At 41.9% G+C, this 26,215-nt stretch overlaps 1 protein-coding gene across 1 annotated transcript in view; it reads right to left on the bottom strand.

The window, feature by feature from the left end:
• Window positions 1-240: 240 nt before the first annotated feature.
• ERC2 (ELKS/RAB6-interacting/CAST family member 2) overlaps window positions 241-26,215 on the bottom strand; it is a 944,454-nt gene continuing 918,479 nt past the window's right edge. The window contains exon 18 of the mRNA XM_040408024.1: window positions 241-498. The gene's annotated coding sequence lies outside the window, so the exon portion shown is untranslated. The remainder of the gene's footprint in view (window positions 499-26,215) is intronic.

Genomic DNA, 26,215 nt, shown 5'->3' on the forward strand with positions numbered 1-26,215 from the left:
GGGAAATCAGATACAACCAACGACTTTTTCAATTTTTTTTGAATAGCATAAACACCCGCATTTGATCTTGGAAATCGAAAGCCTGTTGTTATCAACTGATCTGAGAGGATAGGGGAGAGGATTTTTTTATCTTTGGAAGAAGGATGCACAGTTAATTTTCTCATGACATCATTAAACAGTCCTTATTTTACACCACTGTGGTGTAGATGGCAGTTTAGATTACAGGCAGAACTTGTTCAAGTGACAATATTGTAGAGTGAACATCGCCAATATGAATTACTCTCTAATTGCCTGGAACTTCCTGTGGGTTCAGACCATGTGTTACACACACAATACACGCTGCTTTGATGCTCAGCATATCTGTACTTCTGAACACAATACAACAGCCACATATTAGTCACAGATGCCGTATTCTGCAGCGTTCCATCAACAAGATGAGGATCCACATTGATCAATGGAACGGTTTCCACTTCTCTGCTGAATCTTGCTGTTTCTTAACTGGAAGGAGAACAGAAGCAGAAACATGCTTTATTATTCATTTCTATACATTATCTTCTGCTACATTTTGTTAATATACAAACTTGTGTGCATGAGGCTTTAGCATTCAATTCCCTGTAGCACCATTACACTGCTCCCTGAAATCAGTAGAGTTATCTGTAATGCAGGACAACACAGGTCCTCCAGAGCCAGAGACACTCTTTATAAATATTCTTTATTTTGGCCAACAGATTAGGACCCCCCTCTATTAATTCAGAATTCCCTAATACAGTATATGGAAAAATATTTTTTCTAAACTAGATATCCCCTTTAACTTAGGATAAAACAGGTACTAGAGTATTGTATTGTAATCATATGATAGCCAATAGTCCAATTTTTTTTTTACTATAAATTATCTGTCATATTACCCAATGCTGTAACTAGTCATCAGAATTTGATGACATCTTTAACTTTACCTTTTCGTTATAAGATTAGATACACCGTGCAATATCTAGTGCAGGGTGGTATATGACACACATATGAGAGATTCTCTTTGGTGTTCGTTGAATCTTTGCATCATGCCTTGCAATAATCATAACACAGTGTATAAGTATTGCCTAGAATGTTTCTTTTAAGGGGCTGTTTAAGAGTGGGAGACGTGCAGAGACCTGCAAATAGAAGATGACTTTCCAGCTTCACGGTGCTGGTTTTCCGCTCCTTCTCCTGCAGGCCTGCAATGTTCTACTGGGCTCTACTGATTCCAACATCCGGTTTGACATGGCCGAATTCAGTCACTGGCTGCGGCAGTGTCCAGCTCCCCCTACATCATATGGTCATTTGTAATGACGCAAAGGGGGCCGGACACCGCCGCAGCCAGTAATTGGCTGCAACAATGTCAAACCAGATGTTGACATTGGTGGAGCCCAGCAGAGGAGCCCAGGGCAGGAGAAGGAAGAGCCGATGCTGGGAAGCAGGTAAGTCATCTTCCTTCTGCAGGTCTGACAGAATGCGGGGTTTGCTAAACCCCACCATTCTTGCACAACCCCTTTATGTCAGAGATACTTATTACATTAGATACAAAATAAATGGTCCAGATTCATATATCTATCACATAAATGAAAGACTATAGTGGATAAAAGAGAAATTTAGACATTAAACATTTTTCCTTAGTTCTTCATAAAGCCAGAGCTGATGTATCAGCTAGTGTACTTGGTATGTTGTATAACACAATAGCATGAGCATGATCAGGATATCGTTAACTGATAATAGAGATGTTGAAGAACTACAGACAAGGAACGTGTTCAATCATTTTTCCAAATAAAAAAATCACTTCTAGCCAGCAGATTACACAAAAAATGACAGGTTTGTTCTGATAAGTGGGGAGAGCCTGCCCCTTACATCTCTAACTGCAGGTATGTGAATGTCTTTGTGATGTGTATGCCTGTGACGGCTCAGTGCCCGGGGCTCTTCCTGACCAATTACAACATATCTGCAGTTGCAACATTATCCTCTTCCTAACAGAGAACAGGGAGATCAGACAAACCACCTAGTCTGCTTGTTCTATAATGATTTCAGATGCTCCTTAAATTCCTTTCCTTTTATAGGTAAAAGTTAAAAGAATAGACATACACAAACCATTTTTGATAATTGACTACAAAGCCATTATACATCACAACCACAGTTGAAAGAGAAGGAAATATACAGATGTGTAGTTCTCAGTCTGTAACAATATGATGGAAGGACCACCGTGGACTCCATTCTAGTTAACTTGGCCATGGCCGTAACAGTGTTCTCTGAAAATAACCAACAGTCTTGACCATGACATGAAAATCCATGACCAGCAGGTTCAATGGAGTTCCTGGTGAATTATAATCCATGATCCATTAGATCAAATATATATTACAATTATATGACTATCATTACTAATCATTAATTTAAAAAAATGTCTTCAGAATGTTCTTCAAGATTGAACTACCTCTATTTAGTTTAGTATATAGACATAGAATGTCACAACATAACCACTAGATTTCAAACAATTTCTGGTCAAGTAGACATCCACTGGTCAAGTAGACATCTTCTTTACTCAAAGACACGTAGACCTTGACTGTCTTTTTGAGTGGTCAAAAATAGGAATGATTGACTTCTTTGCATAGAGGTCAAGAACCAATAATAAGTACTTTAGACACCAGGAAGTTCTTTTTACCACCTTCTACATAGATATTTGGTCATTGTTGAGTCAGGCTGAAGGATCTGGCCATAAATGCTCACTATTACGTGGATCATGTAGAATATTCCAGAAATAAAGCCTACATTCTAACAATGCAATGGTGACCTGAAACTCCACGTAATTTGTATGAATATGTCTCAGCTGGTGGTCAGACCCAAAAATCTGTTAGATTCAATCCAGATTAATACTTTCATCTGAAAATCTTTCAATTCATATAACCTTATCTACATTGATCAGATTGTCATGTTTTTAGTTGACATATGGCTTTGGGTAGCCATAGAACATATGGGTAATTTACTAAATTACATACCGTATTTTTCGCCCTATAAGACGCACCTGCCTATAAGACGCATCTAGGTTTTAGAGGGTGAAAATGGGAAAAAAAATATTACTTAATTAGCAGTGGGGTCATTAGGGTTACCTTAGAGAATCTTTCTGTCAGGGCACAGCTCTGCACTTAGCCAGAAGCACGTAGTCAGGAGCAGGCAGTGTGGCGACTGAGAGGCGGAGCAGGAATGTGTGACATGGGAGTCTGCTCCACCCCTCGTCTGTCTGCTCCTGAGCTCCTCAACTTTCCTCACCTTCCCTCCTCCATAACAGTGCTTCGGGCCGGCCTTTACCACCCAGCACTTCCTGAGGCCGGCCGGTCCCTTCCACAGACAGCCCATAGTGGCAACCAGCCCCTGCATCACAGTGGCGTCCAGTACCTGCCACTGAATACCCGCAGCCTGTTGGGCTCCTTCAGCAAGCACCAGCAGCGCGGCTGGCCCTTTGATCGTCGCAGCACAGCAGCGCGGAAGGTACACTAAAGTAATGCCGGACATGTGTTTTTCCTATATTCACCGCATAAGAGGCACTAACTCCCCCCCCCCATGTTTGGGGGGAAAAAGTGCATCTTATAGGGTGAAAAATAAGGTATGTCAGTTTTCTGGCGTATAACTGTCTGCAACTTTTTCCTGCTCATGCCAGGTCTAAAAAAGGGAGCGTGTTGTGGGCGGGAAAGGGGACTGGCCATCAGGCCCATCTCATTTATCATTTTCTACGCCTAGGCATAGAAAATGGTCTAAATTTAAGCCAGCAAGGAAGCTGGCGTAGATTTAGGCCGGCGGTGGATGTGCCGAAGTTATATAGTTATCTAGAGTAAAAGGGCTCCAGAGGGTTGGGGTAGCTGGATTTCCTTGCCAATTGAGATGATGCATTGTTGATCAAAAGCCAATTTCACATGAAGAGCAAATGAGGTCAGAAGAAACCATGCAGAACATGTGTTAAGGAAGATGAATAAGTGCTTTCCCAACCATTCAGCGAGTATAGCAGGTAAGGACACAAGAAGAGATCCAGGAAGCCATACTATATCTCTAAGAAAGAAGATCTCCAGATCTACTTTGTTATTAAGTACATACAGTCAGGTCCATAAATATTGGGACATCAACACAATTCTAACATTTTTGGCTCTATACACCACCACAATGGATTTGAAATGAAACAAACAAGATATGCTTTAACTGCAGACTGTCAGCTTTAATTTGAGGGTATTTACATCCAAATCAGGTGAACGGTGTAGGAATTACAACAGTTTGCATATGTGCCTCCCACTTGTTAAGGGACCAAAAAGTAATGGGACAATTGGCTTCTCAGCTGTTCCATGGCCAGGGGTGTGTTATTCCCTCATTATCCCAATTACAATGAGCAGATAAACGGTCCAGAGGTAATTTCAAATGTGCTATTTGCATTTGGAATCTGTTGCTGTCAACTCAAGATTAGATCCAAAGAGCTGTCACTGTCAGTGAAGCAAGCCATCATTAGGCTGAAAAAACAAAAACAAACCCATCAGAGAGATAGCAAAAACATTAGGCGTGGCCAAAACAACAGTTTTGAACATTCTTAAAAAGAAGGAACGCACCGGTGAGCTCAGCAACACCAAAAAGACCTGGAAGACCACGGAAAACAACTGTGGTGGATGACCGAGGAATTCTTTCCCTGGTGAAAAAAACACCCTTTACAACAGTTGGCCAGATCAATAACACTCTCCAGGAGGTAGGTGTATGTGTGTCATAGTCAACAATCAAGAGAAGACTTCACTAGAGGGAATACAGAGGGTTCTCCACAAGATGTAAACCATTGGTGAGCCTCAAAAACAGGAAGGCCAGATTAGAGTTTGCCAAGCGTCATCTAAAAAAGCCTTCACAGTTCTAGAACAACATCCTGTGGACAGATGAGACCAAGATCAACTTGTACCAGAGTGATGGGAAGAGAAGAGTATGGAGAAGGAAAGGAACTGCTCATGATCCTAAGCATACCACCTCATCAGTGAAGCATGGTGGTGGTAGTGTCATGGCGTGGGCATGCATGGCTGCCAATCGAACTGGTTCTCTTGTATTTATTGATGATGTGACTGCTGACAAAAGCAGCAGGATGAATTCTGAAGTGTTTCGGGCAATATTATCTGCTCATATTCAGCCAAATGCTTCAGAACTCATTAGACAGCGCTTCACAGTGCAGATGGACAATGACCCAAAGCATACTGCAAAAGCAACCAAAGAGATTTTAATTGAAAGAAGTGGAATGTTATGCAAAGGCCAAGTCAATCACCTGACCTGAATCCGATTGAGCATGCATTTCACTTGCTGAAGACAAAACTGAAGGGAAAATGCACCAAAGAACAAGCAGGAACTGAAGACCGTTGCAGTAGAGGCCTGGCAGAGCATCACCAGGGATGAAACCCAGTGTCCGGTGATGTCTATGCGTTCCTGAATTCAGGCTGTAATTGACTGCAAAGGGTTAGCAACCAAGTATTAAAAAGTTAAAGTTTGATATATGATTATTATTATGTCCCATTACTTTTGGTCCCTTAACAAGTGGGAGGCACATATGCAAACTGTTGTAATTCCTACACCGTTAACCTGATTTGGATGTAAATACCCTCAAATTAAAGATGACAGTCTCTAGTTAAAGCACATCTTGTTCGTTTCATTTCAAATCCATTGTGGTGGTATAAAGAGGCAAAAATGTTAGAATTGTGTCAATGTCCCAATATTTATGGACCTGGCTGTATGTACCATAGAGGCAGTTCTTTGATATCTGATAACGGGTCCTTTATTACTACTGTTTATTATTCAGATTATGCGTACAGGGAAGGACCAGGGAAGTGCAATTTGTGCCTTAAATGTGGTATAGTAAGGCGCCATGAGAGTCAGACAATTGGTGGCCTGCCTTGTCAATCTTGCAAATGAGGAACTTAATAAGTATAAATTCTTAAATTGTAGCTTATGATGTTGTCATAGGAAAGACCTATAAAAAACTCATAATTTGGTGTGAACTGACAAAACTAAAACTGGCTTGGAACAAAGTTATTTGATAGGGACAGTGCTGAAATAGCCATTTCCTCAAGTATCAATTTTGGAACCAGAAATATGCACTTGATAAGGTGTCTAGATCCTCACAACTCCTGTGTCCCAAAGTGGTGGCATGGCATGGCTAAGGTGTGTGTACCACTGAAGGAGGAGGTAGGCTAAATGTGTCCATACACACTAAATGAACATTGGACAAACACAACAGTTTCACTGTGATTGGCTGATCTGATGCATGTGGGGTGCCCTAACTATCCTGGATGTCAGATCCCTGGCAAAAGAGAGATTAGGTATTTTGGTTGGTCAATTTCAATATGTCCAACTCCTGTTCTTATAAGAGATACCATCAATCATTTCCCTCTTCAAATTGAAAATACATCATCTGAGTGTGCATGTGTATTGGGGGATGGGGTAGGAAAAGCTGATGGCCAACAGCTACCTACAGTATTTGGCCACCATATCACCAGTTAAAATCAAAATGTGTTATATAGACTGTTTTATTTATAATACATTTCTTCTTGTTAAGTCATTTTTAGTCAAACATCGTTATTGTAATTTTTGAATACAACCATTTTTCCCACATCAAATTCTTAGATTTTTATTTGACCTACAATTTCTAGGCCTGCATAGTACTTGAATGTGTAACGTCTGAATAGTTTCATTCAGAGCCCTATAAACTCATTCAGCTGCTTCCCTACCTTTTTATTCGGCACCAAAATCTTACAACTCAACACTAGAAATAGCATAAGCTGCTGTATTTTCTTTATCGTAATAGGAATGTGGTTGCTGTTAATATTTCTTCTATAAATAGTATTTTTTAAAGTTTCTTGTGCCCAGAATAAAAATAACTGCCTCTGAAAATGAATTTATGAAAAATTGCTATTTTCAAAATTATTATTACCCACTTATTTATTTTCAATATTACTTTAATTTTTTTTTAAATACAATACCAGGTTTACAAGGATACAAAGAATACTTAAATAATAATAAAAAAAAAAAAATCTAAACTGGGTTTCTTGCGATATGTAGAAAAATGTTTATGGTTTATCATGCCTTGGGCAGCAAGGTAGCTCAGTGGTTAGCACTGGTGCCTTGCAGCCCTAGGGTTCAATCTGACCAAGGACAACATCTGCATGGAGTTTGTATGTTCTCCCTGTGTTTGCATGGGTTTCCTCCGGGTACTCCGGTTTCCTCCCACACTCCAAAGACATACTGATAGGGAACTTATTTGTGAGCCCCACTGGGGACAGTGTGATACTAGTGTCTGTAAAGTGTTTTGCGGCATATAGTAGCACTATATAATGTATAAAATAAATAAATAGGATTCATCTGTATTGTACAGAGCTGCAGTACAAGATCTATCGGCCCCAATTGTACCTCCACACATCGCCTATTTTATGGGCGCACAGATCTTTTTCTTCTATAAATATCTTTAAAAAAAGTGTGTTACTCTCCATGCCATATAGCATAACACACAATACGGCAGCACCCACACAGTGCTTACAGGTCCATAGCACTGACTCGTAGGAACTCCGCGCACCACCAAACAGGCTCTGTATGAATGAACAGGGGCACTTGGTTAAGGATCCTCCAAATGACATCAGCAAGATTGACCTGTCATTTTTAAAGTAGGAATGCATAATTTCATCCTGCTCAAAGATGTCTGGACCAAAACATGGAGCAGTGCAAGATGTATAGAATGCTTTACTCTCTCACACTGAGCTTTTTTGAGATAGGAACAGATTAGGTTCTTCTCAGGTGAGACTACAATGGTAGTCTCTCATGGCAATGAGGATGGGTATCACTGCCTTAAGATTCTTATTGCAATTTGTACCATGTTTTGGCATTACCACTAACTGGTTGGTCTAATTTTTTGATAAAGAACACTGAAATATCTTTAAAAGTAGTAAAACATTTAAAGGGATTATCCAGGAATTGACTGGGGCTGAGCTGCAACAAGGCTATATGACTGATGTATGGTGTTGTCCAGTGGCCTAGGAAGAGGCTACGGTGCTCACAGAGCATTGGCCTTTTCTAAGAGCTGACACCCGGGATCCCCACTGATCTCATATTGATGACCTATCCAGAGGATAGGTCATCAATATAAATTTGTGGATAACCCCTTTAACTATGGAAGCAAAGCCATTTTAGAAGTTGTTTTGCAGTCATCTTACAAGTTCAGACCCTTGTTTCGAAGCACATTCTATGTTGGAGATCATACATGTGTATTCTAGACAGCCAAAACAGGTCTCTACCAAAAAGACATACCAGTCAATGCTGGGGAATAGCCTGCAATAATGAACAGAACAGTACTTACTGTACCTAGCAGATCTAGCACCACCACGCTGGTTCTCCCTGTTACCCAGCTGCAGCAATGACATTATGTTGACATGTGACTGCTGCAGCCAATCATTGACCTCAGAGGTAGACCAAAGGGGTCAGTGATTGGCTGAAACAATCATGTGTTGTCAATGTGATGTCATTGCTGCAGCTAAACAGAGACTAAAGGGAGAATTTAGAAGTTGTAATTTATAATCTTAACTAGATAAGGGATGGTGGGAATGATTTGATAAGTTTGCCTAAGTTTCTAATTAAAGGGGTTGTTTCGGATTTAGATATGGATGGCCTATCCACAAGATAGGTCATCAATATCAGATCAGTGAGGGTCTGACTCCTGGCACCCCTGACAATGAGCTGTATAAAGAGGCCAGAGCGCTTCATGAGTGCCTATGCTTCTTCCTTGGTCATATAACGTAACATTCATCGGTGACCTGGCCTACACGCAGATCCGTCCCATTCAAGTGAATGTGGCTGAGCTGCAATACCAAGCACAGCTGCTATGTAATAGACGATCCTGTGCTTGGTAAGCTGTGAGGAGGCTATGGTGAGTGCCACAGTGTCCTCATACAGCTGATTGACAGGGTTACTGGGTGTCAGACCTCCACCAAACTCATATTGATAGCCTATCCTGAAGATAGGGCATCAATATGAAAAACCTGGAGAAACCCTTTAAGTATTGGTTGATGCTATACATTCTTCACAAACTTTATAATGTAACGGGCAGTTGATATGGACCCACTATGCCAACTAACTGGTATGACAGGGCTATCCTTAAAATCTTTATCCTGGAGGTCCCCTGATTTTCACCATTTACAAAGATCTAGTCTTCGCTGCAGGGGAGCTACCTCCTAAGACACCGATGTGAAGCACCATGTGGATAGGTAATAATCAATAGTCAGGAGACATGGTAAGGTCAGGCAGAGTTCAAGCATATCCGAGAAACCAGTTCACGGCAGACAGCAATGGATCAATACAGAAAACAGACTAAGGTCAGGATGGACAGCGGGGTATCAGGGTCGGTAAAAGGCAGTCAGAACATCACATCTTCGCTATTAAACAAAAAATCTAGGAACCTAAAGCTCAGGCACCCTCCCACCGGGAAACATGCCTTATTTACACTGAGGCCGCCATCCAGAGGCTGTGGAAAAATTTGAATATGCTCACTGAAAATCTTTATCCTGGAGATCCCCTGATTCTCACCATTTACAAAGATCTAGTCTTCGTTGCAGGGGAGCTACCTCCTAAGACACTGATGTGAATCACCATGTGGAAAGGTAATAATCAATAGTCAGGAGACATGGTAAGGTCAGGCAGAGTTCAAGCATATCCGAGAAACCAGTTCACGGCAGACAGCAATGGATCAATACAGAAAACAGACTAAGGTCAGGATGGACAGCGGGGTATCAGGGTCGGTAAAAGGCAGTCAGAACATCACATCTTCGCTGTTAAACAAAAAATCTAGGAACCTAAAGCTCAGGCACCCTCCCACCGGGAAAGGTGCCTTATTTACCCTGAGTCCGCCATCCAGAGGCTGTGGAAAAATGTGAACATGCTCACTGACCCTTTAATAGGCCAAGAGTGAGCGAGCACCCTACAGAACAGCCCTGGAGGCCTTTAATTTGAACATGCAGGCTGCAGCCTGCAGAAGTAACTTTAGATGCAGGCAGCTGGGACCGTCGCTGGCTGGAAGAGGGAGGAAAGCGGGATTGGAGGGGCAGTGGCGGCCATGTGACGCCAGCGCCTCATATACTTGGCCATACTTGAAACAAAGTTGTTGTCAATGAGCAAACAATTCACCTAGTAACCAATTTTCCCAACAAAAGCTTCAAACACACAGTAGTAATTATAAGAGGCCAAGAAGAAGAAATGGATGATTCCATCACGTTTATAAAGATGCACACAAGACAACTTTTTTATCACTACAAACCCGATCGACATGACTTATAAAAAGAATGGCAAGAACTTTGTTGATAGTAAATATTGGGTAATGAATTTCTCAGGAATCTCTCACTTGTCTTGATGTGGAATGCCATTTATTCTCAAGCCGGGGACTAATTAGGCTGCGTTTTTGAAGATCAAGGTTTTGCGATCTCTGCTTAATAACATGGTTTGTATGTCTGCCACCTGGGATGCTCTTTCTCTCTCTCACTCCCTGCCTAAGGCCACTGCAAGTGTGGGCAGGAAAGACAGCAGCCTAGATTTTGAGCAATTTAACTGTTTCACTGCCAGCTGCCTCTGCACGTCCTTACTTACAATTTACATTTCCACTAAACACAACAAATTGTCTGCTTATCTCCATTTATAAACATAAAGAATGAATATATCATTTTGAGAATGAAGAACAGAATAAAATAGAACATAAAAATGTTAACACCTCGAATAGAGTCAAGATGGAGATATTTAAGGCTACAGGTAAGAGACATGTGTTATACCTAATGCATAAGGCAGAGCTGCGTGCAGGAGGATGTTTAGCAGTGAATGGACTCCCTGCAGATCCGTACTACAAAGCCATAGCCGCTCTGTGTGTCACTATATAGTGCTCTGTTAGTATCTGTAGTATTTCTATAGTAAAATAGCTCTTAAAGGGCATCTGTCAGCAGATTTGTAGCTATGAAACTGGCTGATCTATTGCATGTGCGCTTGGCAGCTGAAGGCATCTGTGTTGGTCCCATGTTCATATGCGCCCGCATTGCTGAAAAAAATTATGTTTTATTATATGCAAATGAGCCTCTAGGAGCAACAGGGGCGTTACCATTACACATAGAGGATCTACTCTCTCTGCAACTGCTGTCCCCTCTCCACTTTGATATGGTCAAGTAGGCGTGATGACGTTTACACTCTGAATTTTTCTATTTTAGCAAGGGCCCCAACATTACAAAATCTGAAAAAAGTAAAAGGGTCTGAAGACTTTCTGAATGCAGTGAATATTGTATACATATTTGAAATGGGTTTTCTAAACCTGATGATCCTTATGACGAGTATTCTTAGTGATAATGTTCTTCGGTAACACTTATCACTGGAGCACACAGCCCATCTCTTTGTAAAATTCACTTTGTTAAGATTCATGGTCTAGTTTGGCCAGACTTCTGTAGTGCATGTTCTGAGTAAAGAACTCCTGCTGGGACCCTGGTGACATTACATGAATTAGAGGAAACTGCAGCAATATATGAGCTTTGGTTTCAAAAAACTAAAACAGCAGGGGAACTAAGCTGCAAAGAATTAAACCTGTAACAACAACGACTTAACTCCAGTGACCGAGGCCCTCTGGTTGGTGACCCTTTGCTGGATACAGTCAGAAACACCAGCATGTAGAAGGTTGAGAACCAAGACAAAAAATATAGGACAGCAGGTCATGCAGTGACTTTAGGGGACATAATAAGGAGACCTAGTTCAGAGTAACCACTAGTAATCCACAATTAGTGCTGTACAAAAAATGAATGGTAATATCAAACTGCTTGCTAGAAGTTGTGGGCCAAAGTTCTGACACAATAATGGACTCCAAAAGTTCAGCGGGAGACAATTTCATTTGAACCTAATTTGGGGCACATCAAAAAGCAGTTTTCCAAGATTATGTATTTATGGCCATCAATATGGAATTAGGATTGGTGAGGGCTGGGGCTGACCCCAGGGCCCACATAATCATCAAGACACATCTATTGGTTGTTCAGGCACAGCTCACTGGAGAGCTGAGATCTTTTGTTCTACCATATTAAAAGACATATATGCAGCTGCATCTTGGGAACCACTTCTGGGACCCACATCTATCTTGAGAACAGAGATTCTCCAAACCATGTCCCACCTGATGAGGTGGCCACAGGACGCTGAATCCAAAAAGAGAATGAATGGACACGTGGTTGTGCAGGCTTGCTTAGCTGTTTTCATTAACTCCATAGAACTGAATGGATAGAGCAGCACCCCAGTGGCCACCTCATAAAGGGGATTTTCGGACCATATTCTCAATATAAGGAGGTCCTAGAGGTGGTATCAGACATTTATGATTTATACTGTGGATATTCCATCATGTCTTAGATGGGAATGTCTTAGATGTCTTGGCTCCTTAGTATAGGCCATTAATATATGTTCTTTAATAAACTCATATATTTATTTCAAAATTTCCCAAAAGTAATTTTGAGAGAACCCGGTTAAAAGTGGATGAGTAAATGTTCTGTAGAGGTTGAGGATGGACCCCCAGGATCATTTTCTCTGGTTCATAAGCCAGCACTGTCATGTCTTGGGTGATTAACAGACTTGTCCCCAACATCTACCACAGATAATAGCAATTGATTGCATCACGTTCGCTACAATTTCTCTGACCACCTTATATGTGCAGACCTCGGTTCCAGTTTACACCATGCAGCATTCTATGAATATGGTGTTAACTGAACATTGAGATTAATCTTACTCAGCAATGGACACTACCATAGATTTGTCCCCATAGGGGAACATAAAAGTGGATATTAACCCGATAACTATATAATATAACATATGGAATGTGATGCAATTAATTCTCAGTTTAATAAATTCCAACGAAGCTGCCAATTCAGTCCAACCTTCATATGTATAATTAATGCAATTTGTATTACGTAGGGCCATCACATCTGTATTAGCAGGAAAAAGCTATATGATTTTATATTTTATATTGTATGTTTAAGTATTGTTAAGTTGGATAATATATGTCACGGGTGAAAATGTTTGTACAGGTGTCTCACATGGGTCTGATTGATTTTGTGTCCACCCTGCTCTCCCAAACCCCTCCCTGGGGGTGGGGATGCCGGAGTGAAACCCTATTTCAATTCAGAACAGGTGAGACACCTTGGATCATGACTAAGAACACTACTATTCGAAATGCGTAGATCTATTGGGAATAAGTGGGAGCCAGTGCCACTGACTGTTGTATCTATTCGATGCATGTTGATGAATAAAGATCGGGATTGTTGAAACGTCTACGTTTGGTGCTGGAGCATTCTTTCTATCTTTGTTGTCCCCAACATCGTCCATGTGAGGAAATAGGGAACCAACGGGTTGGATTTTGACCTATCTAGTCATATTGCTTTCTTAGATCAGTATGACCAAAGTTGTCTGTGGCCACTTATCCCTGCTTCCGTCATACCAATTACAAGCCTGCTCAGACAACCATTATGGTCATATTTATGGTGAAGTCGGGAAAGATTGTTTGTCTGACAGCCATCACATGTTTATGGTCAGTTTAAATTTCTCAGTTTCCACATTTTGCTTCCAGACTTACATCAAAGATGATTATTAAGTGAATAAATTCAAACCATCTCTTCCACCTGCAGTAACCAATTGTAATCTCTTTTAAGACAAACCAGATAAACATTTCCATAGACTGAAATTTACAGTTTGTGCTTGAAGCCTCTTTGAATCTATTAATGAATGATTTCCTTTCTTTTTTTTTTTGTCTGCTGAGAAACATCTGCAAAGAGTCAATTCTGCACATCATTTACTGCTCAACCTGCTCAAAATATATATACTGCTTATGTCTAAAATTACTGTGAGTGCAGCATGGCAAGTGGCATTATACTGGCAATACATTAGTACAATACAAGTATATGACTTTTTTAACCAGTTTGGCAGGTAATGCCATCTATCTTAGACTTTTAATCCCATATCCCATTGATTTTGTGGAATCCACCAATAATTCTACGTCTTTGGGAGCTGGAAGACCCTTGCAAACAGCTTATGTCAAATTGGAATTGCCAAGTTGGAGCATTCCTGTTCAATTCTGCGCCAGTGATGTCTGGCAGCTGTTCAACAACCTTGGCTTATATAAAATTAATATGCGTGTTCAAGTTAATCAAAAAGTCAATCCTAGGCTAGGTCGCCAAAAGCATCAGGAAACATTGATGTCCCACAAGCCAAGGTAATGCCAAGATTATAGTAAAAATTGCGGGCAACTCTATATCTCCATGGACCCATAGCTTCATTGTCTACAGTGTGAATATAGCTATAGGGTTCAGAGGACATGTGCCCCAGGTACTGGAAACCAGCAAACCACTGTGTCTTGGCCAAGAAACTAACTAGGGCAGGAAACTGAATGTTTCTCCAAGGTGACGGAAAGTCTACCAAAATGATGTTTTGTCCAAAAAACATTTCTGGTCTATCCAAATAAAGATGCAATAACAAATCAACAAATATTATTCAAGATGAGGACTCTGCACATGAGCAGCAGTGGTAAAGCTACTGTATAAAGGTCATTGTGGGATAGTTAGTGGACATTCTCCTTCAGAAGGACATTTTTTCACTTTGGTTTTGAATTTCCAGGAAGCAGATAAGGAAGCTGAAAATAGTTTAATTACAGCTGATTGTAATGATATGTAGAAGGTGGAAGTTACTAATAAATTGGAAAAGGATGTACGTCAGACTGTGCTTGATGATAGACCACTACCACGGACATTGCAGGATGGACAATGGTCTTTATACTGTATAGGCCAGCAAAGTTTTAACTCAGTACAATTATTGTCTAATGCGTAGCCAAAATGAGTCCACTCCTCAGCCCTTACCAATGGTATAAGAGCATCTAGGCCTTGACGACCAAATGCTCCTCTGCTTCATAAGAAGATGCCAGTGCTGTAAATATAATTATGTAATATAGTTGTGGTACTTTAGGACCATGAGCCGCAAGTCATAAGAATTTATTTGAGTAGTTTGGGGACACCAAAAGGAAGAAGTAGGCCTATTATTATAGTTCTCAATGCATGAGATTCTCTACCTACTTCTGGCTTCCAAAACTGGGTACTTGCATGTTCATCATTCCTTCTTAAGCTGGGCATCCATCCTAGATAGCTCCTCTCTCCTAACCCTTCATAAATATGCATATATGGTTCAGATGAACATGTATATTTATTTATTTTATTTCTATAGAGGAGGGCAAAATACCAGTGCCAGACACCCATTAGCCCCAGACGTAACAAAAGATTTGGCTGCCCTATACCCATTAGATTGTCGGCTGATCCTGCCTTCCCCGTTATATAAATCTAGTTGGTGAACCATCCTTTAAACAGTGCATTGGGGCTGGATAAATAGCCACTCTCTAATATAAAGTGATTATAAGCCACACTAACCTATGTGTAATATTCAGCCGGGTGATCTGGGGAAATAAGAAATCCCAGTCTTCAGAGGATGTTTCAGTGACTGCACATTACAAGATTATTAGCAGGTTGCTTTTTATGGAATTTTCTAATGTATTGCTTGTAGTGCCACTGTAGTTCGACCTCAAGGGGAGTTTCCGGTATTTAGATATTGACTGCCTATCCTCAGAAAAGGTGAGAAACTACAAAATGATATATTTCTATAAAGCAATCATGTATAATAAATCCACTTATATCCCAAGTTCACAAGAACATAAGCAACATGCAGTACAAAAAACGCATATGTGTCTAAAAAATCGCATGGAAAACGCATGCAGAAAAAAACGCTGGCAAAAAAATCGCATTTCAGAATAGAAATCCAGTTTTCCATATTTTGTGTGCTGTCTTGGATATAAAAGGCGGAGGCATACAGGTGTCAAGATACCACTGATGAAGGGAAGGTCAATTCCCGAAACGCGTTTGGGCCGGATCGGACACCTGTAAAGAGCACCTCCGCGACCATTAGCGTGGCCACGCTATGAATATTGGAATTGCAAGATAAAGCAAATAATACTGGAACAAGAAACCACAGACCAAAGAGGCATCTTTCTTTGTTCCATGCCGGAAGAGTAACAGGTACGGACGAACCAAGTCCTGCCCCAACTCCCGCGATAGCTCGGGACAGCCGGCGAGAGGAGCACGGAGCGTGACGCTGGTATCAACCCGCGCCGCTCGACCCTCGTTTGGATAAGAAGGAAGGTAAGAGACATTCTTCCTAATATATTGACCTACCCATGGTTACAAATACTATCAACGGCTACCAAGGTTGCGACCATATTAGAGATTCATACTCTGCAAACTTTGTGATACGCCGAAAGAGGCAACTACTATCATAGCTATATCCCGGATATTTACTTGCTCCTGACGCAGATTGATATATATGGGACAGGAATCTACGTTCATATCAGAAATCTGGTATTTTAACCAGATGACTTTCGCGTCCAATAACAACTATCCTGATAGCTTACATTGTTTGGACTTTGTATATTTGAAGAGCTAGATTTTAATATATTGTTTCTCCGTTGGCAACAGCACCTTAATGTTTTTAATCTATTTTATAATCTGTACATGTACTAATTAATTGATTTAATAAAATTTTATATAAGTCCAAGTGCTAGAGTGCTCACCCATTACCTTATTACCTCATTATCCTCAGAAAAGGTCATCAATATCAGATCAGTGGGTGTCCAACACCCTGCACTCCCACCAATGTGCTGTTCTGGGTCAGGTGTCAGCACTGGGATCTATAGAGTAGATGGAACTGGAAACACGAGTTTCCGTCCACTGTGTAGTGGTCATGCCGGGGTACTCCAGCTCAACTCCCATTCAGGTGAATTACGCCAAGGCCAGAAATTACACAGTGGACAAAGCCTTCTGTCCACTGTATAGCTTCTGGCACCAGCCGCTGCCTGAAACAGTTGTACAACGGGTGCAGGGCCGGCGCAAGGATTTTTGCCGCCCTAGGCAAAGATCCATTTTGCCGCCCCCTCATATCACTCACTCACTGACACACACACACACTGACAGACAGACACGCACTCAGACACTCACTGAATGACGTACACAGAAACTCACTAACAGACAGACATACACTCACTGACAGACAGACATACACTCACTGACAGACAGACATACACTCACTGAAAGACAGACATACACTCACTGAAAGACAGACATACACTCACTGACAGACAGACACACACTCAGACACTCACTGAATGACGTACACAGAAACTCACTGACAGACAGACATACACTCACTGACAGACACACATGCACTCACTGACAGACATAGACCTACCCACTGAAACACACACACAGAAACTCACTGACAGACACTCACTCACTGGCAGACAAACACACACATATACTCACTGACAAACATACACATACTCACTGACAAACACACAGACACTTACTGACCGACAGACATCCACACTCACTGACATACACTCACTCACTGACATACACACACAGACACTCAATGACAGACACACATACATTTACTGACAGAAAGACAGACATACATACACTCACTCACTGACATAAATACACAGGCAGACACTCAGTCAAACACTTAAACACTCACCTCCTTGGGGTCCAGTGTGGTGCAGCTCCTCAGTCCTCCAGCGCACTGTTTAGTATGCCGGGGCCGGAATGACGTCATATTAGGGCATCATAGAGGGTGCACGAGGGAGGAGTGGGGAGCTGCTAGAACAGCCTCCCTTGCCGTCCGCCTCCTCTCCTCCGGTAATTTACTGGCAGAGCAGGCACCCGCCATCAGGGTAAGAAGATGCCTGCTCTGCCATATTTAAGAAGGACCTCCACCTCCTGGCCCCCCTGTAACGGCGCTGGGGGCGGCTCAAGAGTCGCTCGCCCAGGGCTGCAGCCCCAGTCAGGGGGAGCCCACCAGGGCGCCCCCAGCAGGCCGGCGCCCTAGGCGGCCTAGTTCGCCTATATGGTTGCGCAGGCCCTGAGCGGGTGCACCAGTTGTTGGAATTCCACTAGTTAATATTTTTCAGTTTTACTCATTAAAACGTTAACAAAATTTCAATTATCTTAAAGGGAATGTGTCATCAGAAAATGTCCTATATTTAAAAAAAAAATCCATACAACAGTTTGCATATGTGCCTCCCACTTGTTAAGGGACCAAAAGTAATGGGACAATTGGCTTCTCAGCTGTTCTGTGGCCAGGTGTGTGTTATTCCCTCATTATCCCAATTACAATGAGCAGATAAAAGGTCCTAAGTTCATTTCAAGTGTGCTTTTTGCATTTGGAATCTATTGCTGTCAACTCTAAAGATGAGATCCAAAAAGCTGTCACTATCAGTGAAGCAAGCCATCATTAGGCTGAAAAAACAAAACAAACCCATCAGAGAGATAGCAAAAACATTAGGCATGGCCAAAACAACTGGAACATTCTTAAAAAGAACGAACGCACCGGTAAGCTCAGCAACACCGGAAGACCACGGAAAACAACTGTGGTGGATGACCGAAGAATTCTTTCCCTGGTGAAGAAAACACCCTTCACAACAGTTGGCCAGATCAAGAACACTCTCCAGGAGGTAGGTGTATGTGTGTCAAAGTCAACAATCAAGAGAAGACTTCACCAGAGTGAATACAGAGGGTTCACCACAAGATGTGAGCCTCAAAAACAGGAAGGCCAGACATCTAAAAAAAGCCTTCAAAGTTCTGGAACAAGATGGACAGATGAGACCAAGATCAACTTGTACCAGAGTGATGGGAAGAGAAGAGTATGGAGAAGGAAAGGAACTGCTCATGATCCTAAGCATACCACCTCATCAGTGAAGCATGGTGGTGGTAGTGTCATGGCGTGGGCATGTATGGCTGCCAATGAAAATGGTTCTCTTGTATTTATTGATGATGTGACTGCTGACAAAAGCAGCAGGATGAATTCTGAAGTGTTTTGGGCAATATTATCTGCTCATATTCAGCCAAATGCTTCAGAACTCATTGGACGGCGCTTTACAGTGCAGATGGACAATGGCCCATAGCATACTGCAAAAGCAACCAAAGAGTTTTTTTAAGGGAAAGAAGTGGAATGTTATGCAATGGCCAAGTCAATCACCTGACCTGAATCCGATTGAGCATGCATTTCACTTGCTGAAGACAAAACTGAAGGAAAAATGCCCCAAGAACAAGCAGGAACTGAAGACAGTTGCAGTAGAGGCCTGGCAGAGCCTCACCAGGGATGAAACCCAGCGTCTGGTGATGTCGATGCGTTCCAGACTTCAGGCTGTAATTGACTGCAAAGGATTTGCAACCAAGTATTTAAAAAGTGAAAGTTTGTCCCATTACTTTTGGTCCCTTAACAAGTGGGAGGCGCATATGCAAACTGTTGTAATTCCTACACCGTTCACCTGATTTTGATGTAAATACCCTCAAATTAAAGCTGACGGTCTGCAATTAAAGCACATTTTGTTTGTTTCATTTCAAATCCATTGTGGTGGTGTATAGAGCCAAAAATGTTAGAATTGTGTCCCTATATTTATGGACCTGACTGTAGATAAGACAGGATCCACCTTTCACAATAAATGATATCACAGCTTATCTACTCCCTCCTGACCTTTGCACAGGTCACAGAGCATGCCTAGAAAACTCAGCTCAGGCAAGATGGCTGCTCCCGTAATCACATTCAGAAAATAAAAACAGATTACAAAAAGGATGTGTTTCACTATTCATTTTTGTTGGCAGAAAAAAAAAATATTCTAGGTGACACATTCCCTTTAAAGGGGATGGCCACTTTCTGTAAAATGACTGTATGGCACTTACTAACATAGCTTTTGTTGATATTCTGTGCAGTTTGCTATATTTTATTAGCTTAGCCATGCCCCCTTCTTAGGCAAATCTTCTGAACCGTCTGCATAGAAGTCCTGTCCATAAGATGGCCGCTGATGGAGGGTCATGTGACCAAAGACATCACTCAGCCTGCTCCATTCAAAAACACTGCACCTGCACTAAACTCCCAACAGAGCAGATGGCAAGTACAGTCTATTTGCATGGCAGAGACATCACACTGAGGTGATTTCCCTGGTCACATGACCCTCCATCAGCAGCCATTTTATGATCAAGACCGCTATGTAAACAAAGGGGCATGTAGTGCCCTGGAGCAGGGAGTACTTTGACATTTGGACATTTGCCTATTTCCCCTATGCAAAGTTAAAACTTCTTACTTTATTTCACCTAAAAGGGTTAACTTGCACTACAAAGAAAAAATGTGGGTGATTCAGTCAGCACAACCCTGTATGCAGGTGCACATCGCTATGGCGAAATACATATACAAACGCAAAATACAAATGCAATAGCACTCTGCAACCAGCATTCTTGCACTGTTTAACCCTTTCTACCCCAGAGGTTTCTTTGTTTTTGTGTTTTTGTTTTACGGTCCCTGCTTTCCCAGAGCCATAACTTTTTTATTTGTCTGTTCATATAGCCATATGAGGACTTGTTTTTTGCAGGACAAGTTGTACTTTCCAACGCCACATTTTATTATTGCATATGATGTAGTGGGAAGCAGGAAAAAAATTCCAAATGGGGTGAAATTGCAAAAAAAATGCAATTCCACGACAGTTTTACGAGTTTTTTTAATTAAAAAATTACGTTCGATGTGCGATAAAACTGACCAGTTACTTTTATTCTACAAGTAAGTACGAATCCGCTGATACCTTATATGTATAGTTTTTCTTTTGTTTTAATAGTGATAAAATAATAAAAAAGTGGGGGGGGGGGAATCAGTTTTATTTTTTTGTTGCCATATTTTGACCCCTATAACTTTTTTGTAATTATGTGTAAAGATCTGTGTGGGGGTTAATTTTTTGTGGAGCGATCTGAACTTTAGAATGATACCATTCTGGGGTGTGTATGACTTTTTGATCACTTTTTATTTAATTTTTCTGTAGAAAATGAAGCGAACAAAAATGGTGAATCGGCCATTTTGATGCTTTTCTCCATTTTGCTGTTTGTCGTATGGGGAATATATTTTTATACTTTTTTATATATTTGTACTATGGGCATTTTTGCACATCGCGACACCTATTATGTGAATTTTTTTATTTTTTATTTCTCTTATTTTTAGAAAAGGGGGGTTATTTATTTATTTATTTTTGAAACTTTTTTTTCTTTTACACTTTTTTTTATAGTTCATAGCACTTTTTTTTTTATAGTTTATAGCACTAGCATTGGAGTCTATGAGAAAATTTATATTACAGGCAAGGGCTCCATAGGAAATACTATGCAGCAATCTCCTGTCATTCACAAAGACAGAGGCTGCTGCACACAAGCTCCGGCTCCTCCGATCGCCGCTCGGGGTAGTCGGAGCATCACCAGAAGCGCGCGCTCAGATGCCGTGGTCAGGATTGACCATGGCATTACTGCCGGTTGCAGACATTACCTGCGGGTGTCTGCTATAAGAAACAGCAGGCCACTCGCGACTATAACACCCGCTCCGCTCAGGAGCGGGCGCCATCTTTAAAGACCCGGCCAGCGCCATACTAGTACGACACGGGTCGGGAAAGGGTTAATACCGTGTAACTGCATTTTATATATATGTTGTGAAATATATCCTGTTCATTATCACTGTATTTACATGGCTCTGTGGAAAGGGTTAATGAATACTGAGAGACTGTTAGGGCTTTGATTGAGAAGCTGGTAATTTTCCACAGCTGCCATATGGTTTAAGGGTTTAAAGAAGACCATGTTTTGGAGGGAAAAACCCAGACTTGTTTACCACCAAAAAGTAGACAGCCTGACCTTTTAAATGTCTGGTTTTAGCTATGATGTTATGGACATACGGAAACAGAATTCACACGGAATCATTTCTGTTTTCTTGCGGCCCCGTTGAAGTGAATAGTTCCGCATTCGGACACTGAAAAAAATACGTTTGTAGGCATGAGCCCTTAACCTAATGTGGAAAGATCCTATATCATTCATCATTATCTACAACGTGCCTAAAGAAATGACTCCCCATTCATCAAGGCTCTGCCCTTTTGCAGATTTCAGAAGGACTTTTCCTGGTGGTTAATCAGATGTTGTTTATTTTCTGTTATTTTGCATATTTGATTAATTACCCAAATTATTTCTGAATTAGCAAAGTGGGAAAATAATTGTTTAATTTGTTGTCTCAGGACAGGAACATACTGTATATCGTACATAGCATATGCATACTCGCCAACAGTCCAGATTTCACAGGACATTTCAGCAAATTGGACAAAAAAGGCACAGTTTACAGCAATTGCTATAAAAGTGGCATTTCTGAGAAGTTCTGTAGGCATTCCTAGGTTAAATGGGGTGAGGTTTAAAGGGGTTGTCTGGGAATATATAACTCTTCATTGATGCCCACCGTTTGCCACCGCCTATACCTGCTTCCTGATGCTCCAGTCCCTGTTCGCTGTCTCCCACGTGTGCATCTTCTGGTCCGTCGCTTGTTTACTTCCTCCTCAGCATGGTCATGGTCACCTTCTCCTCTGCAGCCATTGACTGCCTTCAGCTGTGATGTGTCCTGAAGATGGACATGCAGAAGCCAGCATGCAAGACCGGTCTCAGCAATGCGGGCACATATGAACATGGGACCAACACAAATGTCTTCAGCTGCCAAGCGCACATGTAACAGGTCAGCCAGTGTCATAGGTACAAAACTGCTGACAGATGCCCTTTAATACTTTAAATCTACAGAAAACATTGAGTGTCTTTACAGATGCTTATCTTCACTGACTTTGTACCAAATCTGTGACATTTCATTGAGATTTCCTCATTTATTTACAGTGCTGCATTCAAAATTCAGTTGGTTGCCCATGGAAACAGACAGCAGTATCTCCACCTCTGCTGTCAGACATGTGACCTTACATCTGAGCTTCCAACATGCACTGCTCACAGGAAATCAGCAAAATTCTGAAGACAGCTTTAAATTAGACATTGATGGCGTATGTATCAGACAGGTACGGCTCCAACCTCTGGGACCTGCTCCTATCTTAAGAAGTGAAGGAAAGAGCGCCGCGCAAGTGCAGACAGTCTCCGTTCACCAATATGGGAGCGCTGGCTTGGCTGTTTCCGAAAGTCCCATAGTGGTAAATGGAGAGGTGGCAGTGCATGCATAGTGCGCTCTCCATTCACCACTATAGGTCTTCCAAAAATAGCCGGGTGCACTCGCAAACTCCCATAGCAGTGAATGGGGAGCATACCGTGCATGCAAGGCGGGTTCTCCTTCATTTTGGGATCAATGTTCTGGAGATAGGAGCGGGTCTCAGAGGTGGGACCCGCTCCTATCTGACATTGATGGCATATCCTAGCGATATGCCATCAATGTCTGAGATGGACGAACCCCTTTAAAAGCAAACCTATAACAGACCATATAGAATCATGGAAGTAAATCATGGGAGAGAACATCATGTACACCTAGTGTCTCCCAGAAACCATCACTGAAAAATGGATCACACATTGGATGGCGTCCCTATGCCGTCAGTTTTTTCACTGACCCACTGGCTCTAATTGGAGAGTCTATCAAGAAAAACGGAACAGTAGGGCATGCTGAGATTTTCTGTGAATGGATTGTTGGCCTGTGTAAAAATACTGGGGGAGATTTATCAAAACTGATGTAAAGGAAAACTGGCTTAGTTGCCCATAGCAACCAATCAGCTTTCACTTTTCTTTCTCCGTGAAAACGGAAAGGTGGAATCTGATTGGTTGCTATGAGCGACAAAGCCAGTTCTACTTTACACCAGTTTTGCTAAATCTCCCCCAATGTATCGGAGTTCAGATTATGTGCTGCCCATATTAATTATCAATCTGGACAGCAGCATCTTGCCAGACCTATATGATCCACTATAGCTGCACATATTCAGAAAGAATAATGTTGGATTTATCAAAACTGGTGCAAAGCGAAAACTGGCGTAGTTGCTCATAGCAACCAATCAGAGTGATCCTTTCATTTTCCAAAGGAGCTCTGAAAAATGAAAAGTGGAATCTGATTGGTTGCTAAGGTTTGAGGGCAGATTTATGAAGCTGTCTAGAGGAAAACATGCCTTGGTTACCCATAGCAACCAATCACAGAGCTGCTTTCATTTTACCACAGCCCCGGACCCTGAGCTCTGACCGGTTTCCTTTAGGGCAGTTTTGATAAATGAGCCCTGTTAACGAGTGCAGCCATTAATGACAGAGCCCAGAAAACCTCCACAATCCATTATATAACTCCTACATAAAGCCCACAGAATGTCTTTCTCTGACTGAAGGCTGCCATGATAACACTGACTACATCTGGGAGCTATTAAACATGCACAAACTTGATGCGATACACAGACTACAAAGTAGATATTGTGCGAGTCCTTAACCCGGCACCATGTTAATATGTAATAGCCACCAGCCCGGGGTACACAAAAAAAAATACGCAAAAATAGATACGGCATACAACAAAACCACCCGGCAGCCAGTCACTAGATATTAATGTGTCCTCCATCCACAGGATAGGGGATAAGTGTCTCATTGGTGGGGATCCGTCTGATGAGGGTTCACCAAATAAATGCAGCGGCGGTCAAACACGGGCACTGCTACACCATTTATTCTCTATGGGACTGCCGAAGCTAGCCAAGCAATGTACTGTTCTGTGGATAGGGGATAAGGCCCCATTTACACGACCGCAGGGCCGCCATGCCCATGTTGTGGACTGCAAACCGCAGGTCCGCAAAACCGGCCATGTGAACTCTGCATCGCAGTGCGGATCCACCGGCTTGAATGGGTCCGAAATCTGCAAGATACAGCAAAAGATAGGACATGTCCTATCATTTGTGAAGCGGAGGCACGGACCGGGAAGTCTTATCTTTTGCCATATCTTGCAGAACGGGGACATATTCAAGTCAATGGGTCCGCACCGTGATGAGGAGTGCACACGGCCAATGCCCGTGTTTTGCGGACCTGCGGTTTGCAGTTTGCAACACAAGCGAAACAGCCCTACGGTCGTGTGAATGGGGTCTAGGCAAACTCTCCCAGAAAATGGGAGACCTCCCAGACTCCCAGCAGAGATGGAGGGCATTCATCATGCAACTATCCAATATCAGTTATGTATGACCGGATCTAAACCGGCTCTAAACAGCTTCAGAATAATGTTGCTTTTATTCAGGAACAAATAAAGGGGTTTTCAGTTTTAGCGAATAAATGTTATTCCAATGATAACACAGTTTAAATAATTTTCCAACAAACTTTAAATCCTTTAAGATCTCTGCTTGCAGTCATTCAATAGAAAATGGCATTGTTTCAGGGGATTACAAATTCAGCCCTGGTGTGATGATCATAGAGATTGTTACAATTGCAGTACTGTCAGGGCTCATGCACACGACCATATGCATATTGTGAAATGGAATGAGGGGCCCTCAAATATCAGGGAACCCCGGACCGCAAATGCATATAAAATGGCTGGTTTATTAAACACTAAAAACAGGGTATCATGAAATATGACTTCACATATATAAAAACTGGCAGATAGCTGACATGTACAGTCAAAATCTAAAAATAAAAATAGATGGATAGGATGACGTTGGATATCGTCGTGCGTGTCCGCATACAACCTAGATGGAAAGATAATTAGTTGCACAGACACTGATGCGGATGTCCCATGGGGAGGTGGACGACCATAGACAGGGACTTGTCGTAGAGGGTCGTGTCTCTTAGTTGATAGGTAGTTGGTAAAATATAACCATATGGGAATGTGTCCGTGTCTAATAGATCCAATGTGTATGCGGAATGGCTTATATGCTTAGCCACCGGATCACAAGCCTGTAACAGAATTCCTTATTGCACTGCCGATGCAGAGTCTTACCACAAAGTCGTGTTGCCGGATGTCTCCTCTCTTTCCTCCACCGCCGAACCTGCTACCGGCGTCCCGTGTAGTTTTGCGGTATCAACGTGGCGTCCCTAGTGACTTGGCGGCGGTAGTACGTGACTAGCAGTCTGCGTACTCGGGGAGCTATGCGTGGTAAGGTATGCGTCTCTCCAGGTGAAGGACTCCGATGAGTTGTGATTTTGGAATCCTGGATGTAGGTGGCTATAAGATCATATGAAAAAGCCAAAGTCCATATATAAATGTATTGCTTGCTACTCCATCCAAATGTACCATACGCGTTTCGGGGTACCTCCCCTTCTTCAGTGGCGATGTTCAGCAAGCAATGGAT

The sequence above is a fragment of the Bufo bufo genome, chromosome 9, assembly GCF_905171765.1.
Source record: "Bufo bufo chromosome 9, aBufBuf1.1, whole genome shotgun sequence".
Classification (NCBI taxonomy): Eukaryota; Metazoa; Chordata; class Amphibia; order Anura; family Bufonidae; genus Bufo; species Bufo bufo.